The sequence below is a fragment of the Prionailurus bengalensis genome, chromosome B1 (assembly GCF_016509475.1).
Source record: "Prionailurus bengalensis isolate Pbe53 chromosome B1, Fcat_Pben_1.1_paternal_pri, whole genome shotgun sequence".
Classification (NCBI taxonomy): domain Eukaryota; kingdom Metazoa; phylum Chordata; class Mammalia; order Carnivora; family Felidae; genus Prionailurus; species Prionailurus bengalensis.
The window spans coordinates 129,925,596-129,946,488 of NC_057344.1; the positions used below are offsets into that span (position 1 = coordinate 129,925,596).

General features: G+C 34.3%; 1 pseudogene; it reads right to left on the reverse strand.

Moving 5' to 3' along the window:
* Nucleotides 1–1,730: 1,730 nt before the first annotated feature.
* The window catches only part of LOC122469184, a 68,519-nt pseudogene continuing 49,356 nt past the window's right edge, over nucleotides 1,731–20,893 (reverse strand).

Here is a 20,893-nt window from a genome sequence, read left to right on the forward strand (position 1 = left end):
AACTCAACTCTACCATTATTTCCGTGCCCTCAGACTCTGAAAAAAGTTCAAATTAAGTATAATGAAAATAATTTTACTTTGAGAAAAATCACCTATTTCATTCACAAGAAGGTTAATCTATTTCCTATCTTTTAATTGTGTTTCTCAAAGTTCCCTTATCCTTATTTTCTCAAATTCAAGTCTCTTTAATATGGAGAGAATTAAAGAAATAACAGCTCAAAAATTTAGTGAAATACATATCACCTTTTTAATCATGATTATATATTTCTGTGTCTATAAGGTGCCATTTGAGCTTTATATCCCATTGAATTAGTGTTGCTTAAAAGGGTTAGATTCATTAAATCAAATAATTAATTTGGTACATCTCATAATTAACATATGAATTATTATTTCCTGTTTTTGTACTGTCTCTGTAGCCAAGGTAAGATTTTAGGATAAATTGAGAAGTGCCTACCTACAAGGCATAATTTGAGGGATGTTTTATAACCTAAAAATGTTTTGACTCCTTCCACAGCCTCTATACCAACCCCTCTTTCTGAAAGAGTTTCTTTTGGGGAGATACAAAATGTCATTAATTCATCCATTCATCTATTCATCTATATTCATTCTTTCAATAAATTTTTATTCAGCATTGGTATAGATTATGGAGGCTAAAATGGTGAATAAGAAGTATTTATTGCATTTCTATTCCATTTTGAAGATAGAGAAAATGATGACAATAACATGTAATGTGTGCTCACTTGACAGATGAAAATAGTAATATGGGATCATGAATATTGTCTTAAAATATTAGGAGATGCTTCCTAAGATGTGAAATTTAAGGAGGATCCTTAAGAACAATGTAAGTTAGATAAGCAAGGTGAGAAGCAATTATATTTATTTCTGTGAACTTTCCTGGGGAAGAACAGGACAAATTCTATGTGTAGAAGGTGGGAGAGGTTAAGAAAATTATGATACCTCTAAGGAACAGCAAGATTGGTGCCTTTGGAAATATACAAAACCGTGTAGTCCATATGGCTAGGAGTGTAGAGTATAAAGCTGGATTTGAAGTTAGGATGTTGAGGTTGGAAATATAAGCTTATCCATACTTTAAAGGACTTTGCTCTGTTGAGAAGTTCAGAGTGCAGATGTTACCAATATAATTTAACAATGTATCTTGATATTTTGCCTCATTAGATTCTGTGTGTCTGTGCATGTGAGTATACATATGGTTTTATTGTAACAAAGAAACTTATACACTTTTAACATTTAAAACTGAGCACTGTTTTTCCTCTCCAGTGAAAACAAAAAGAAAATTTAAAAATAAACAGGATACTTATTTACTTAAAAATAAATACAAATAAACATTGTCTATTACAATAGACAGTGTCAACTCCAAATAAGATCCTACAGGTTCTGCCGATTCTCCCATCGAGTGACAGGGCTCAAGTCACTAGGAGAGAATTTTATTTTAAAAAGTTACCTTCAACTGCAAGGATGTCTGTGAAACATCACAACCAAGCATGCCAAAGGAGAAGCCATGTTGTCAAAATGCCCACTTAACCCACCCAAACATCTCAAATCCTGAACTTTTAAAACCCCATTTTTAAAAGTTTTTTTCTTTTCTTTAAACAAGAGAAAGTAGACAGATACATGTTGGTAAATGCTAACTGTCCATACTCACATAGAGACACAGTGTAATCTCTGAGCCCAATATACAAAGAAGGGAGGGGAAAAGCTAGAACTCTGTGCCCTACTACACAGGGGCCTAGCACCCTCCAGCTTCCAACAGAGCTAGGGGAGCAGAAGGTTTTTCTTTTTTCCCACAGAGCACGATGGTGTTGATTCCATCAAGTTTTTGTTGAGACAGAAAGGGATATAAAAAAATTTGGATCAGAAAGGGGTAGAGATTCTTTTCCCACTGTATTCTGCTCAAGGTATCTCCCTCCCCAACCCCCCAAAATAAATTGAGAAACATGGTATAAAGGGAGAGAAAAAAGTCTTCAAAAAATAGGGCAAATGAGCACAAGAGGAGGAGGGGAAAAAAAAGACTGAAAGTTGCTCCCAGGAACTGGAGGAAATTAAAAAAGGAAGCTTGGAATCCATCAGTGTTCCATTAGTCATCTTCTCCTTCATCCTCCTCTCCTTCCTCCCCCTCATCATCATCTTCAGCTTCAGCTTCATCCTCATCTCCTTCTTCATCGATATCTTCCAACCCTTCATCATCATCTTCTTCTTCTTCTTCTCGTTCCCCTTCATCATCCATATAGGGAACCAGGTAGTACTGTAACAGATTTGGCCAAATATCACCTTTGATGACCTCTCCTAACTCATCTGCACCCACATCAGAATGGTCAGTAAACCAGGTGAAGAAGCTCTCTGGTTCCTCACTCTGTCTCTTCCTGCTGGCCTTATTCTATGTCTGACTTGAACGTTTGTCAGATCCTTTCCAGATTTCCATTTGATTTCAGTGGACTTTGAAGATAGATCATCACTCTCATTCGTACGATATTCTTTGGAGATAACTTTATTTTCAAAGTGAGGGTTTTCATCAAAATAAAAATCTATTCTGTAACCTGATTTAACATCTTCAAATTCTGTCACTTCAACTCTTGTCAAATAATGCAGTGCCTCTTCATCCTCCTCCCAAGCAGTGAAAGCACTTGTGAATGGTTGACAAATGTTGTTACCCCAAATTTGGGATTTGGGTGATCAATTCCAACCAATCTCTTCTGAAAAAAAAAAGTTTGGTGGAATTTGTTATATTTCTGTTCTACTTCAAAAACCTCCCCACAGGCTTTTTCATTTAGTCTGTCTATTTCATTTTGTATTTCATCAATATGCTTAGTTGTTTCTTGCTGTCCTTTTTCTTCCTTTGGCAAGTGCTGAGAGGACAACGTCTCTTCTGGCTTGGGGACATGAGGCACTAGCGGTTTCTTGGTTTGAGGAGGGAGTGAAGACGTGTTTGGGGCCCATGCTGCGAGGAAAGTCCACAAAACAAAGGTAGGCACGTGTCTTGGAGAAACTCAGATTATTTGCCTAATTAGATTCTTATCACAGTGTTAAAAGTTATCAAAATGAATTTCTCATGATGTAGAAAACCTTTGGAAGTTATGATAAATATATCCCTAAGCTGGAAGATTATTTTAATGCTTTCTTGAAATGCTTGTTTATATATGTATTAACTTATGTATTATTTCATATGTACCAATATTATCAGAGTATCTTGTATTGGAATAACTATTCCAAGATAGCAATGATAAAATTGGGACAATATGTTTAAAATATACATTTCAAGGTACTTGTGGATGAATAAACAGACCTGAAGGTGAGCCAGATTTTAGAAGAGGATATTTGATCCAAGTGAGATTTACATTTATGTGGCATTTTGCCTGAGGGACTCATTAGTACTCAGGGCTCAGGATAGGTGGAACTTAAGGAAAAACCCAGGGGGTTATTGATTTGGGGAGTCAATGGATGGAGACTAGGATTGCTTAGGTAGCTGAAACATGAGGTTGAATATGCCACAAAAGTACAGAGCTACAGAAAAGGTGACCTCAAATATCTGGGTTTCAGTTAATTTGGCTTATTTATAAATGAGGTATTCTATATAAAGTTTCTCACCTGAGGCCTGATGTTAACATTAGCTGAATAGCTGAAAAAATTCAGTGGAGGTTTCAACTGTTGCCCACTGCATGGAAAGACAGTTTAGAAAATAAGCCCAGTGAAGTTAACTGACTCTTTCAACATAAAGCAGTACTTTCCAGAGCAGGATAACAAAATCCACTGTCTCTGCAATATCTCCCACAATGTTCAATAAACAATAAAAAAGATATTAGTTATCCAAAGAAACCACAAAGTGGGACCCATAGCAGAGAGAATATGCTGCTAATAGAAATAGGTCTTCATATTTGTTGATTATTAAGGAGACAGGAACTTTAAATTGGATTAGGAGGCATGAATGTTAATTCAGCTAATATAAATATGTTCAAGGACATAGATAACCTTATCTAATGTGTTGCCAAATATTATTTATATGTCTGCATAAACCAAATAGTGTTGCTTTGTACAAATGCATTTTTAGTTATGTAAATGGAATCGCTTATGTATTTTGTTGCTTTTTGCTTTTTTCATTGAACAAGATGTTTTTCAAGATCTATAGATGCACCATATATACATCATATTTCTCTAACCCCCATATTTTACCTCACCTTTGTCCCAGGAATGGTCACATTGATTGACCGCATTTCAACCATTATGATAAAATGAGCATTCTCGTAAGTTGCTTTTATGGCCCTGTGTGACAATTTCTTGGAGTATATATCCATGAATAGAATTTTTGTGTAATAAGGTAGGTGAATACTTAGTGTGGGTAAAGTTCTATAGCTAACCCAAATGATTATACCAATCTACATTCCTGGTAGCAGCACATAAGACTTCTTATGTTCTCTTATCTTCAAAAAGGTTTGGATTAGCCAGCTCCCTAATTTGCATAAAGTAAAATCTCCTTATAGATATAGTTTGCCAATGAATGTGACCATCTCTTCAATATGCATATTAGCTTTCAGAATTTTCTGTTCCGTAAATTACCTGTTCATGATCTTTGCCAATTATTTTTTCTGACAGAGTTGTGTTTTTCTATTTGTTTTGGAGAAGCAACATGTACATTGTACATATTAATCAACTTTTACTTTTGGATATTGCAAATTCCATTCACTAGTTTGCCTAATAAATTTGTCCTTGGTTAACTGTGTTGAACATAAAACCATAATTTTGATGTCATACAATTTGTTCCTGACTTTAATTTTTGCAGTTCTTCTCCACTCCAGTTCACAAAGCTATTTTCCTAAATTTTCTTCTATTTGCTTTGTAGTTTTTCCTTTCAAAATTATGTCTCTAATCCATTAGAAGTCCACTTTTGTGCCTGTTTCTTAATCAAAACTGAGGAAGACTGAAGACAACCTATTCTTTCTTAAGTTTAATTAATATATAGTGCTAGTCATAGGGGTACACACTGTCCCTCAAGAACATGTGCCAGCTGTTCTTCCTTTTAGAGCTTCTAGAATGACTTCCTGATAAATTAACAATTGTCTACAACCTTGCCTTCTGTTGGGTAACTGAAATCTACAATAAGGCAATCCAATGTAGAGAGAATATCGTGTTTTAAGCTTGCTTTCAGATTGATTTTAAGCAAGTTTTCTAATGGTGAGCACTTCATAATAAGGCAGAGCCATGCTAAAACAAGCAAACACAAATGCAACATCCCAAAACCAAAAGCTTTCTTCTAAGGATCATGGAACAATGATCTATCTCACTTTATGTTTTCCTTGCTGTCTCCAACTTTTCTCCCATGCAAACATAACGTATCATATGTGTGCTTCCCAACCAAGGAACAACTTTTACAAAACAAAAACAAACAAAACAACTTTTAGGGGTTGCCAATTCGTTAAGTTTCAACCAGAGCCTGAATTTTATGATTTCTATACCGATTTTCTATTATGTTCAAATTCTATATATCTTGTCGTAGTCACATTTTGAAAATTTATCTTTAGTCTGTCATATTTTGTTCCATCATGAAATACCAAAAATAATTTTTTAAAGTATAGTTAGATATACTATGACAAATATTACACTTAGAATTTTTCCGTAGATGAAGATTGAATAAGTAAATGGAACAGTTTAAAACACAGAAAATATTTTGTGTTGAAAAAGACAATGCTTTTCTCACTTAGTCTTCTGTAAGCTTTTCCTTAAGGATTTGTAGAAACAGAAGAATCATAAACAGTTTCATATGTACATTATCTGCACTAGCAATTTCATTTTAATATTAATGTCATCTTCATTTTTCTATCAATGTAACTTTGCCTGAAAAGCTTTTGATTAAGTATTATATCTTTTTCTGTTTTGTTTCTCTTGATACTCACCCTCTTCTCTCACTTTCTCTGAGTTTAAAGTAAATATTTAATAGATAATATTCAGAGAAGGAAATACGGATGCATTAAAATATTGTTAGGATAGTACTCTGAGCAAACTTGCAGGAAAATATTTTAAAATAAATATTGTAATGCCATTAAAAGGTGGTTTGGTTTATGTGTTTGTTTGTTTTACTTAGCCTTATAATTCCTGGTTGAGGGCATACAGTGGTAAAATTGTAAATCTATTTATTGAAAATAAATATTGATATTTTGACACTCATGTTATAAGGGTCAATGATAAAAGCCGTAATACTAAAGATTCAATTTGTGGTGACAAACAATTTAGTAATGACATTAATTTATCAAGTTTTCAAAACCTTATGTAGAAAGAAAAATAGGAGGTCAAAAGGACTTAGGTATTTTGAGAATGTACAGGATTGATCCTCAGATAGTCACCCTTGAAATATGAAATTATTTTCATTGTAAAACACACACACACACACACACACACACACACACATACACACACTCACATATGCCATAGATACATCAGAACATTATCTCTTCAAAACACATTTAAAATACATCAACAGAAATAATAATAGAACTGCATCTATTAATGAAGCTTAAGACATTTTTTCCTGATGCCATTGAATTTCAGGGGTTCTTATTATCTGTGTAAGAAAATATTATAGCTGTTTAAATTATCCCTGTTTAATCTAAAACCTATAATAATCAAAATGACTAAGAATGATTTAGACTCCATGACAGAAGTGGTGGTGATAAAATTGTGGAGTTAATGCATTGTGCAGATCAGAATGTTTTTTGGAGTTAGATGTAGGAAGGCAGATTAATAAGAAATAAGGATAATGCATTTGGATTTATACTTTCATAAATCTTTTCCCTGAACAGCAGTAGGAATTTACAGAGGATACATCTAAACTATAGACAGTGCTCCAAAGATAATCAGGGCTTAGAAAACTAATCATAGAATAGTATTCAAGTTTTTATGTTGAGTTGGATTTCTGGGATAGGATTTAATACATTCAAATGATTATCATCATATTAAAAAAAAACAAAAAAGAAACAAATAAACAAAAACTCTCTTGTGTACTACTCACAAGGAAGAATGAAATTTTGCATCTCTTAACCATAAAACTGCCCTTCATACATGTAATATCCATAACTCATGTTGACTTTCACTTTCAAATTCTGACTGATCAAGCACAGAAATTGTGTTTTGATCTTTGAGTCAGTAAAATTTATTTTATAAAAATCAATCAGTTTTATATTTTGTTAAAGAGATGGAAAAGAAATGCAAAATTTGTGCTTTTCCTGTATGGAAAATATGATTAACTTGCTCAACATCCTTTCCAATCTCCTTAAAGTTTGGGTTCTGCAACCAGTTCTGACAATTCAAAGCTGAGGTATGTGAAAAGGGAAGTGAAGTGCAGGATACGTATTTTATGCACATTCATGATGGGATGGTTTTGAAACTAGAATATTTTTGATTCCGCAGCTTACTACAGCGATGTACCTTTCTGATATCACAGCTCTGATTGCAATAGTGATAGCAGTGGCCTTGTGCATAAAGTGGTAGTTGTAGCTATCCCAAATTTGGCAACGGCAGAGAGCCCTTACCTGGGCTTTGCTTTAGAATTTTATTCCTGAATAATACTCCATTGTGTGTTCATCCTAGAGCTTGCTCCTCTAGCTCCCAACAATGGTTTTCTATGCACCTATCAAACCTTCTACATAATATAAACCACACAGAGGTATGAGAAGTGTTTGTAGTCACTGAACTTCAAAGAAAGGAAAATCTGTGATTGCCTCTTTGACCTGATCTGATTAGTTTTGACACTAGTGAAAGTCAGCTTACTGTTAGTAAATGCGACACAATTCCCATAAGTGTTAAAGAGCTCAAACAGAAAAAAATATATATTTATGTTTCAATCTTCAGATCACGACAAATTCAGAAAATCAGAGTTTTTATGACTTACCCAAAGATGATTTCTTAAATTTTTCCATCAAAACTTGTTTTAATATTCACAATAACACCAAGGACAGTGTTCCAGTTTTGGCATATTAGGAACAAGGTCATAAAAAGAAAACTTCTAAGTCCTAAATTGTCTCTTTAATATTGATGCTAAGTATCTTATAGGCAAACTGTAATTTGAGATAATAAGATTGGCAAAATATATGATTAACTTCTTAGTGTAATTTTTACCCAAACTACCCTAAATTACTTAATATAAGCATGCTCATGTATCTCAACTCTCCTTTGGAAAACAGTGATAGGACAGTTTGGATAAACAAGGCTTCATATTTTTCTTGCTATCAGCAGTTTTCCAAAGTTTAATGAGACTTTCCCAGTAAAGTATCAGAATTCCATGGCCTTCCCAACAAATTATACCTAGAAGTAGAGCTTAGTATACATTATCTATAGGATGCATACTTTTGGATAAAATTTTGTTAGGTTATTTCTTTTATTGTTATTTTTTATTTAATGTAAAATTTACCATATTTACCAGTTTTACGTGTACAATTCAGTGGCAGTAACTACCTTTATAATGCAACCATCACCACAATTTATTTCCTTTTTTTGAGGGGGAAGTCCATTTAAACCCAAACTCATGGTTATGTTTCATACAAATAGAATCACACAATAAACATTTCTTGTGTATCTGGCTTATTTACCTAACAATGTTTTCAAAGTATATCCAGAATTTTATTCCTGAATAATATTCCATTGTGTGTATATGCCACATTTTCTTTATCCATTCTTCAGCTGATGGACACTTGGGTTTCATCCACTTTTGACTATAAGGGAATGGAATAAGCTTTTATGAATATTCATTTACATATACTTGTCTGAACATTCCTTTCCAATCATTTGGAGATATGTACATAGGAGTGGAATTGGGGGAGGTAATAAATATAGTAATTTTACATTTAAGTTTATAAAAAGTTATTTATTCAATTTTGAGAGAAAGAGCATGAGTGGCATCCAGGCAGAGAGAGAGAGGGACAGAAGATCCAAAGTGGATTCTGTACTGACAGCAGTGAGACGATGTAGGGTTTGAACTCATGAACTGTGTGATTATGACCTGAGCTGAAGTTGGACACTCAACTGACTGAGCCAACTAGGCACCCCGACATTTAGCTTTTTGAGGAACCGCAAAATTCTTTCCTATGGTGATTAAGCCATTTTATATTCTCACCATCAGTTTATGAGAGTTCCAATTTCTTTCCATATTTACCAACTTATTTTCCTTTTTTAAAAAAATAGTTATTCTAATAAGTATGATATGATATCTCATTATTGTTTGATATGCATTTCCCTAATGATTAGTAATGTTGAGAATCTTTTTATGTGCTTGATGGCCATTTGTATATATTGGGGGGAAACGTCTATAATATTTTAGCTTTTTAAAAAAATTGGGTCATTTGTCTTCTTGTTGGTGAGTTGTTTGTTTTTGTATATTTTTCATACTAGACCCTTATTATATATATAATTGGTAAATATTTTCTCTCATTCTGTAAATTATCTTGTTGCTATATTGATAATACCCTTTGATCCACAAAGGTTTTTAATTTTTATGAAGTCTTATTTATCTATTTTTTTCTTTTGCTGCTTATACATTTGGTGTCACATCAAAGAATTCATTGCCTGATCAGGATCATGAAGGCTTACTCTTGTGTTTTGTTCTTGAGTTTTATGGTTAGAGCTGGTATATTTATGTCATTTATTATGCCATCCATTTTGAGTTAATTTTTATGTATAATGTGAAGGAGGAATCTAACTTCATTTTTTTGCATATGAACCATACCATTGTCTCAGCAATATTCATTGAATAGAATATTTTTTTCCCTTTGAGTGATGTTGGCATGTTTGTCAAAAATAAATTGGTTAATGGGGCGCCTGGGTGGCGCAGTCAGTTAAGCATCCGACTTCAGCCAGGTCACGGATCTTGCGGTCCGTGAGTTCGAGCCCCGCGTCGAGCTCTGGGCTGATGGCTCAGAGCCTGGAGCCTGTTTCCGATTCTGTGTCTCCCTCTCTCTCTGCCCCTCCCCCGTTCATGCTCTGTCTCTCTCTGTCCAAAAAATAAAACAAAATAATAATAAAAATAAATAAATAAATAAATTGGTTAAGGATACATGAACGTATTGTCGGACGCTCAATTCTATTCTATTGGTAGATTTATCCATCCGTATGCCAGAGCAATACTGTTTAGATTACTGTAGTTTTGTAGTAAGTTTTGCAATCAGGAAATGTGAGTCTTGTACCTTTGCTTTTATTTTTCAGTATTTTTTTTTTTTGGCCATTTGAGATTCCTTGAAATTCCATATAAATTTGAAGATCAGCTCTTCCATTTTTGAAAAAACACCTTTGGAATTTTGATGGAGATTGTATTGATTCTATAGATTGCTTTGGATAGTCTTCACATCTTAGCAATATTAAGTCTTACAATCCATGAACAAGGGATTTCTTCCCATTTATTTAGTTCTTTTTAATTTCTTCCAGCACTGTTTTATAGTGTGTAGTGCAGAATTCTTTCATTTCTTGGTTAAATTAATTCCTGTTGATTCTATTCTTTTGGACGGTGTTGTGAATGTGATTGTTTTCTTATTTTCCTTTTTGAAATATTCATTTCTAGTGTATAGAAACCAATCCTGCAATTTTTCAGATTTCATTTATTAGCTTTACTAGCTTTTTTTTTGGTGGATTCATTGGTATTTTGTATATAGTGGATCAGATCATCTGTGAATAGAAATAGTTTTACTTCTTTCTTTCCAATTAAGATTTTTAAGAAAGTCTTTTCTTTCTTTCTTTTTGCTCTTTTTTATGTAGAAAATCAATTTATTGTATTATAAGCACTTATACAGTTGGTTATGGACAATAACAGGCCTGGTGGTGAAACAGATCACACAAATTAGAGATGGTATCAAACTGGTGGTGAATAACTAACTCCTAAAAATGTAACACTTATTCATAATTAACTTAATTTAAAAAAATGCAAGATTTCTTTTATAGACTTAACTAGACAGACCTCTTAACTAACTAAAGAGGTATAGCTATCAGGTAAAAACATACATCTTTACAACTTGTTTCAAGTTAAAAACAAGTCCAGAAGGGAAATAAATACTACGAAAACAGCTTTAAAAATGCACTCCTAAGCAAAAATATATGAAGAAAGAGGAACACATAGTTTTGCCTTAACTGAAGAACAGGAGAGGAGACTGGTCTGCCTAGGAAAATGTGCATCTTGTGAAGTAAGATATGAAGATATTAGACTAGGAATATGTATGTATTGAATCTTTCCTATTTCCTGTGTAAAAATAATAGTCTGCAGTGTTATACATCATACCTCAGACACCTACCTCTCTTGGCTTTATTCTTATTCAAGCATTTACCTACATGAGACTAAAAACTTAGAGAAATAGCATAAGAAAAATAACCACACACAATATTTCCCTTTATGTGACTACTTTAGATGTGGCTTGATTACTAGGAAATTACTGAAGAAAATTTAAGCATAAATCTGTGGCTTTGCTGAATTAAGCCCCCAATTAATGTCTAGAAAACATTCACTCCTCGGGCCAATACCATTGCTAGTGGTACCTGTTATAGAAGGATATTCAAACAAAACTCTGAGTGTCTCAAAACCATTGTTAAATAAATCTCAGAGTTAAGAGTGGGGGGAAGGAGAGTCTAAAATCACAAGAAATGCAGAAATATCTAGGAACTTGTCTTTCTGGATCCATACTTCCCTTCAGGGTCTTCATCACTGTAAATATTCCCTATCATTTCCACATTTGCATAATGTTGTGATGTGACACAAAACAAATTACCCAAGCCTCATTAGGATTCCAGGAGAAATCAGATATTGGTAATGTGATCACTATGAATAAACAATTCTGGTGGCCTATCTTCTCCATTGTCATGGGATCATTCCTCTCAATTTTACTTAAGTCTTACATATTCAGTCTGTGATCAGTACTATGGGGAGAGGACCCATTGTCACAGAGAAGAAAAGAGATAAGAACACACAGGGGAATGCACAAGAAGGTTTCCCTGAAGCCACTGGCTTGCTAAACAATACAGGCTGAATTTCCTGAGTTTTTACAACTAGCGGTCTTAAAGCCTGGTGTTTAAAGGTCAGCAGGCATGACTAGGATAGAACCTGGAGAGTACCGCTTGCCTGCTCCTGGAAAGAAGGCAGGCAAACAGTACAAGGGCAGGTAGCATGGAAACAACAATCTGAAGAATGCCTGGGCCACACAGGATGAAGATTTTTCACTGTTCCCAGGGTGCATCTCTGAGAGGCAGTGTTCACTCTTCACAGAGACGCCTCTTCAGGAACAAAGGCGCTGGCTAGCACCATTGCCATCCCCTGCCACTCAGCATAAGCAGAGTCACTGCTGGAAGCAGAACAACACCACACTGGCTGCCTAACTTGCTTACATCAAGCTCTATCCCTAAGCACTCTGGTGGGACTGGCCTTCTCAGTCAAGCTTGTGTCATTCCTAGCATGATGCGCCTCTCTCCACAGAAGACAAGACTAAACTCCTACTCACATCGTGTCTTCCTAACAGAGAGTTCTGCGGGGACTCAGTTCCATGGATACTGGCAAGTCTCATTTCACAAGCAGACCATAGCACACCTAGTTAAAACTCACCACATTCAGGCCAGAGACCAAACACTGCCCACAGAAGGCAAGGAGAACCTCTGCAGACAACTGGCCTGAAGGATGGAGCAGCCAAACCACATCAGCAGAGCACACACAACACACACTAAAGACACTCCCTGAAGCCCCAGGACCTGGCAATACATGACTCTTCTTCATAAGACCATTACTTTCAGTAGCAGGGAACATAACTAGCTCTTCTAACACAGGGAAGGTGCAAGAGACTTAGACAAAATGCCAAGACAGTGGCACTTATCCTAAGTAAAAGAACAAGATAAGGCCATGGCCAGAGACCTAAGTGAAACAGATATAAGTAACATACCTAATGGAGAATTTAAAGCAACAACCACAAGAATACTCACTGGGCTTGAGAAAAGAATAGAAGACATCAGTGAGACCCTTACCACAAAGATAAAAGAATTAAAAAGGAATTAGTCATAGATGAAGAATACAATAAATGAGATTAGAAACATGCTTGACTCATGCAGGGGGCTGGAAGAAGCAGAGAAATGAATTACTGACCTAGATTGCAAATTAATACAAAGCAATAAATCTGAACAAAGGAGAGAAAGAAGAATTATGCAACAGGAGCATAGACTTACAGAACTCAGTGATACCATCAAAATTAAAATACCATTCATATTAAAGGAGTCTTAGAAGAAGAAGAGAGGGGGCTCCTGGGCGGCTCAGTTGGTTGAGCATCTCACTTCGACTCAGGTCATGATCTTGTGGTCTGTGAGTCCGAGCCCCACGTCGGGCTCTGTGCTGACAGCTCAGATTCTGCGTCTCCCTCTCTCTCTGCCCCTCCCTCCACTCATGCTCTGTCTCTCTCTCTCTGTCAAAAATAAAAAAAAAAAAAACATTTAAAAAACTAAAAAAAAAAAAAAAGAAGAAGAAGAGAGAGCAAAGGGAGCAGAAAATTTATTTCAAGAAATAACAGCAGAAAACTTCCCTAATCTGGAAAGGAAACAGACATGCGGATCCGGGTGACATAGAGAACTCTCTTTTGAGAAAAGCAGCTCAACACCAAGACATATTGTGATTAAACTTGCAAGATACAGTGTTAAAGAAAAAAATCTTAAGCAACAAAACAAAAGAAGTCCTTAACTCATGGGAAAAACCAATAAGAGTAGCTGGAGATTTCTCAACAGAAATTTGGCAAGCCAGAAGAGTGGCATGACATATTCAAAGTGCTGAATAGGAAAAATTCTGCAGCCAAAAATAGTCTATCCAGAAAGGCTATCATTCAGGAAAGGAGATGTAAAGTTTTCCAGACAAACGAAAACTAAATGAGTTCTTGACCACTAAACCAGCTCGGCAAGAAATTTTAAAGGGGACTCTTTGAGTGGAAACAAGAACAAAAGTGACAAAGACAAGAAACAATCAGAGGAAATCTCTAGAAACAATGACAAAACAAGTAATAATTGGCCATAAATACATATATATTGATAATTACTTGGGTGTAAATGGACTAAATATGCCAATCAAAAGATATAGTGTTCTGGAGCGCCTGGGTGGCTCAGTTGGTTAAGCACCAGACTTTGGCTTGGGTCATGACTTTGCAGTTCGTGGGTGTGAGACCTGTGTCAGGCTCTGTGCTGATAGCTCGGAGCCTGGAGCCTGCTTTGGATTCTGTGTCATCCTCTCTCTCTGCCCTTCCCCTGTTCAAGCTCTCTTTCTCTGTCTCAAAAATAAATAAACATTAAAAAAAAAGACAGGGTGCCAAAATGGATTAAAATAACAGACTCATCTAGGGGCACCTTGGTGGTTAAGCGTTTGACTTCATCTCAGACCATGATCTCACGGTTGGTGGGTTTAAGCTACGCATTAGGCTCTGTGCTGACAGCTGGGAGCCTGGAGCCAGTTTTGGATTCTGTGTCTCCCTCTCTCTTTGCCTCTCAACCACTCACGTTCTGTCTCTCTCTCTTTCTCAAAAATGAATAAACATTAAAACAAGGACTCATTTATATGTTGCCTACAAGAGACTCATTTTAGACCTAAAGACTCACCTGCAGATTGAAAGAAGTTAAATTAAGCCCAGAGTGATAGAAGGAAGTAAATAGCAAAGATTAGAGCACACTTAAAATCAATAGAAATATATAGTATTTTCAATACAATAGCATCTTATGCTATTAACCAAAATAAGAAACAGTAGCACAAATTAATGAAATTAAGAGTTGGTGTTTGGAAAATGTTGACAAGCCTTTAGCTAGACTAAGCAAAAATAGATAAGACTCATATAAATACTTAAAAATGAAAGAGGAGACATTCTAAATAATGCCAAAGATATAAAAAGGATTATAAGGGGGGCACCTGGGTGGCTCAGTCGGTTAAGCGTCTGACTTCGGCTCAGGTCATGATCTCACGGTCCGTGAGTTCGAGCCCCGCGTCAGGCTCTGTGCTGACAGCTCAGAGCCTGGAGACTGTTTCAGATTCTGTGTCTCCCTCTCTCTCTGACCCTTCCCCGTTCATGCTCTGTCTCTCTCTGTCTCAAAAATAAATAAACGTTAAAAAAATTAAAAAAAAAAAGGATTATAAGGAACTACTATGAGCAATTTTATACCAACAAACTAGGTGATCTTGAAGAAATGGATAAATTCCCAGAAATATTCAACCCATCAAGATGAAATCATAAAAAATAGAAAGTTTGAACATGTCTATAACTAAAATGGAGATAGAATAGTTAATGAAAAACCTATCAGTAAGAGACCTATTAGAGTAGCTCAGTTAGTTAAGCGTCCAGCTCTTGGTTTCAGCTCAGGTCATGATCTCACAGATTCGTGGGTTCAAGTCCTGCATTGAGCTCCGTGCTGACAGTGTGTAGCCTGCTTGGGATTCTCTGTCTCCCTCTTTCTCTGCCCCTTCCTCATTTGTGCTGTATCTGTATCTGTCTCTCTCAAAATAAATAAATAAATAAATAAACAAACAACAACAACAAAAAAAGCCCTATCAATAAAACAAAGCTCCAGATAACTTCGTTGATGAATTACACCAAATATTTAAAGAAGAATTAATAACAGTCCTCAAAGGCTTCCACAAAATTAAAGCAGAGAACATATTTATGAACACATTTTAAAATGCAAGCATTACCCTGATACTAAAGGCAAAATGCCGCAAAAGAAGAAAAGTATAGGACAATATCTATTACAAAACAGGTGCAGAAATCCCCAACAAATTACTAGGAAATCAAATTCAAAAACACATCAAAAGGATCAAGTGAAAGTTATTCCTGGCATGCAAAGATGGTTCAATATGTGAAAATTGGTTAATGTGATATATCATATTAATAAATAAATAATGCAAATCACATGATCATCTCAAAAATATTAACTAATTTCAACAAAGTTTTATGATAAAAGCTCTCAACAAACTAATAATAGAAGAAAAACATCTCAGTATACCGAAGACCATATACGAAAAGTCCACATCTAACATCATACCTAATGGTGAAAAATTGAAAACTTTTTTTCCAAGATCAGGAACAAGTCCAGGAGGCAAATGATATGACTTCTACATGGAAAAATCTAAAGACTACAAAAGAAATTCTGTTAGAACTAATAAATTAGGTATAGTTGCAGGATACAAAATGTACAAAAATCAGCTTTGTTTCACAAACTAACAGCAAACTATTTGAAAAGGAGATTAGGAAAACAATCTTATTTACAATACCACCAAAAGAGAATAAAATACTTAGGAATAAATTTAGCTAATGATGGGAAAAACATATGTAATGAAAATTCCAAAACTTTGATGAAATAATTTAAAGAAGACACAAATAAATGAAAAAAGTATCTCATACACATGGATAGGAAGACTTAATAGTATTAAAATGTACATACTACACAAAGTGATCTACAAATTCAATATAATCCTTACAAAAATACCAGTGAGAATTTTTTAGTATAAATAGAAATTGCAATTCTACAATTCTTATGAAACCACAAAAGACCACATAACCAACCTTGAGAAAGAACAAGATGGAAGCATCACACTCCCAGATTTCAAAATATGTTAGAAAGCTACAATAATCAAAGTGGTATAGTACCGGCGTAAGAACTGATGTATCAATCAAAGGAACGGCATAGTGAGCCCAGAAATAAACAAACAAAATAAACATGCATGTTAGGTCAAGTGATCTCAAAGGTGCAAAAATTTCACAATTGGGAAAGAATAATTTCTTTAATAAATGGTGTCGAGAAAACTGGATAGCCGCATACAAAAGAATGTAATTGGATCCTCATCTTACCATAGTAAAAAATTAACTCAAAATGGATTAAGGACTTACATATAAACTTGAAACTAAAAATCTTAGAACAAAACAGGAGGAAAGTTTCAAGACATTAGTCTTGACAATGAATTCTGGGATATGACACCAAAAGCACAGGGAATGAAAACAAAAATTAAAAAGTGGGGGACCACATCAAACTAAAAACGATTCTGTGCAAAAACGTAAACAATCAACAAAGTGAATGCCAACCCTCAAATTGGGAGAAAATATTGTCAGCCTGGCATCTGATAAGGGGTTAATCTCCAACACATACAAAGAACCTCTAAAACTCAATAGAAAATAATAACCCAGTTAAAAATGGGCAAAGGACTTGAATTGGCGTTTCTCCAAAGAAGACACACAAATAGCCAACAGGTATATAAAATATGCTCAGTGTCATTAGAGAAATACACATCAAAAGCATAATTAAATATAACTTCACACCTGTCAAGATGGCTATTATTAAAAAAAAAAGAAAAGTTTGGAAAAGATGCTAAAAAATTGAAACCCTTGTGTATTTTCTGACAGGAATGCAAAATGTTACAGCCACTATGGAAACAGCACAGAGGTTACTTAAAAAAATTAAAAATAGATCTCCAATTGATCTATTTGAACAAAATATGATTGAACAAAATCTTCTGCAAATTTATCCAGAAGAATTGAAATTAGAATCTCAAAGAGAAATTGGTAACCTCATGGTCGTTGCAACACTATTTGCAATAATCATTGATAAATGAAAAAAGAAAATATGGTATTGAGTGTTTTGATGGTGGCAAATACTGGAATTGGCTCACTCAACATCCACTTATGTAATCTCTCAGGAGCCGATAGGAGACATGTATAAAGTACTTGTCCCGATTTCTTCATATCTAGACTTTGGGATATATTTCAGTTTATGGCAATTGGATGCATTTATGCAAGACTGATCAGATAAAGACAGAGTATAGGGTATTCATTTTTCTATCATTGGTCATGGCAGTGGTGGAATGGTTCAGACGCCAGCAGATTTCTTGATTAATCAATTTCTACAATGATGAGATAACTTTCTTGATCTGAGCAGAGGCACAACAGATCTGGGTACTGAAAATATTTCCTGGAACCTCAACGTAGTCACCTCTCTCCATTTCATCAATTATATATGCACCAAATTTTCTGTATTAAGTTCTTTCCTAGCTTAGACAGATTATAATGCATTCTGTTTGTAATTGATCACTCTCCAATACAGTCTCTAAATGAAAAATTGCGTAATTTTTATCAGAAAAAAAGGGTTCAAACTGTTACAAGAATAGTCAGTCACCTGACCAAAAAAAAAAAAAAAAAAAGAACATTGGATGTGGAAAATCCTTCCATGAACTAACTAACAATGTATTTCCAATCTATTAAGGATAGGCTTAGGTAGGTGAAGATAAAATATATTACAATGTTAAAAGAAAAAGAAAAAGAAAATATATTACATGTTTCTATAACTCAGCAATGGTAAGTAGAAAATGGAGATAGCATTATTGTAGTTTTTCAATAAAAAAATATGGTATTTAAAAAACCTGAAACCATGCTCTGCAAGTGTAGGCAGTGGACACTTGCTAAGCAATTTGCAATCATATCTTTGGGTCTATTTGAGTTATCTATTAATCGTATAAGATTTTTAACTGCCACTATGCTATATCTCACCATCAATTAGTAAAATGAACCAGAAAAACTTATGTGATTTATCTACATACATCCTAATTGTCTCAAAAGCACTATGACAAAAGAGATTATATAACGTGAAGTGTACAGACAGCAGCAATTGCTAAAATGAAAAAAGCAACAAATATCTGACCTTTATAGTCAGAAAGACAAAGTGAGGGGCGCTTCAGTGGCTCAGTAGGTTGAGCGTCTGACTTCGGCTCAGGTCATGATCTCGCGGTTCGTGGGTTCCAGCCCCGCATCGGGCTCTGTGCTGATAGCTCAGAGCCCGGATCCTGCTTCGGATTCTGTGCCTCCCTCTCTCTCTGCCCCTCCCCCACTCACACTCTGTGTCTCTCTCCAAAAATAAATAAACATTAAAAAAAATTAAAAAAAAAGACAAAGTGAAAATGCAGATATGTTAGTGTAAAGAAGTATGGAGTTAGCGCCAGCCCCTTCAGACCTCTAGCAATCATAAATACGAGTTTCCTACAGAAAGTATTTTAAAATTCACTTTATAGCTCAATTTACACTTAAGATAGTTAGAAATGTACACATTAAATAGATACAGGTCTCTTGTGATAAGCCATACTTAGAATTGAGAGTCTGTTCTATATCCAGAAAATTGAAGTAGAAGCTTAACATACACAATACATATAGGATTTGTAAAAAAAAAAATCACAAGAATATGAAAATCACCTTGCAAAGAATAGTCTCATTTATTCTATCAGTCAGTCCAACTAATTGATACTTTGCAAAATATATTCAAATTAGTTTAAACAGTAATGTTAATATGTTTGCTAATATTTTTTATAATACATTAAAATCTTTGACTTTACAAAAACAATTTGCAATTATACAGAGATTAAAGCACTAGAGATCACTAGAAATTACATACATGTTAGATATATATATGATATACTTATCATACATCTACATATGCAAAATTTGATTCCAGTTTTTCATAGTAGTTACGTTCTATAAAGTTGTTGTGAACACCAAAGTAGGCAATATGAAAGCATTTGAAACATTGTTCCTGGGAAAATAGGGTTAGGTTCATGCTAACAGCTCTGGTTACATTTTCATCAATTAATGAGTATGTTTCTGTTTAAATAAATCTTATTTAATATATATTGTTGATCCATACCATTGAGCTCACAGCCAGCTGCACTATAACTCATGTGTGAACAAAGTGTATATAACACATGCTTTTTTTTTTTTTTTTTTTTTTCCTGAAAGACATATCACAGCCTTCATGCATTTAGCAACATTTCAGGCACTATACTCAGGGACTACTTAGTGATGAAATCACTAACAAAAAACCAAAAAAATAATGTGAGAAATGTGGAACTATATAGATTATGAAAAGGACATTCGTTTAAAGTATGAGAATTGAAACAAGGAGGGACAGCATCACTTTGTTCAACCTCAAGTGGTAATGTGTATTGGGCTACTCAAATTTTTCACTGCTCTGTATATATTCGTGAATGACTGAATAAGTGCCACAAGTATTGATTTAAAGGTTACAAATAAATTTTAGCAAGACACACAAACCACTCTGTATATATGTGTATATATATATATGTGTGTGTGTGTGTGTGTGTACGTATATATATATATACACACACACGTATATACACGTATATACATGTACACACACACACACACATATATATGTACACACATGTGTGTGTATATATATAACTATGTATCCATATATGTGTGAATATATGTATACATATTTGCAGCATAAATTATACAAAATATAACATACAATATACAAAATAATTCTATTAATAATGTTACATTAATGCTACCTAAAAATAGATAAATTGCCAGAAGAAACAAGCTACCATCCATCATTTCAATGAGATTTCAGATCACTTTACTTTGTTGGACTGAAGCAAACAAAAAGGAAAATTAAAAATATGAAATTCTCAAAGAGTGCAATGAGAGTGTAGGTCCATTATTTTCACATTTAAGAAAATACTCAATTTCTTCAAAAATACATGAAACTTTATGAACACTAACCATATAATAAAGTTAGTTTCGATGGATTTTAATTTAAAGAGTCAGGTATAGCCTACATTATCTGTCATGCAATTAAATTAGAAATTGATAGAAACAATAACAGACCAATAGATTTAGAACTCAAAAAGAAAAGTTCATTTTGGAAATTTAAAATTATTTAGAAATGACAAAAAATATGCCAAAACTTATACAAAACAGTGTAAGTGGTTCTTAGAATATTATTTAAATGCTACTAGAAAAAAAAATAATAATTTTTAAAAACCTAAAATGCTCCTTTAATGATTACATGAAAACAATAAAACAATCTCAAAAAAGAAGAAATAAAATAATAAATATAATATGTGTAT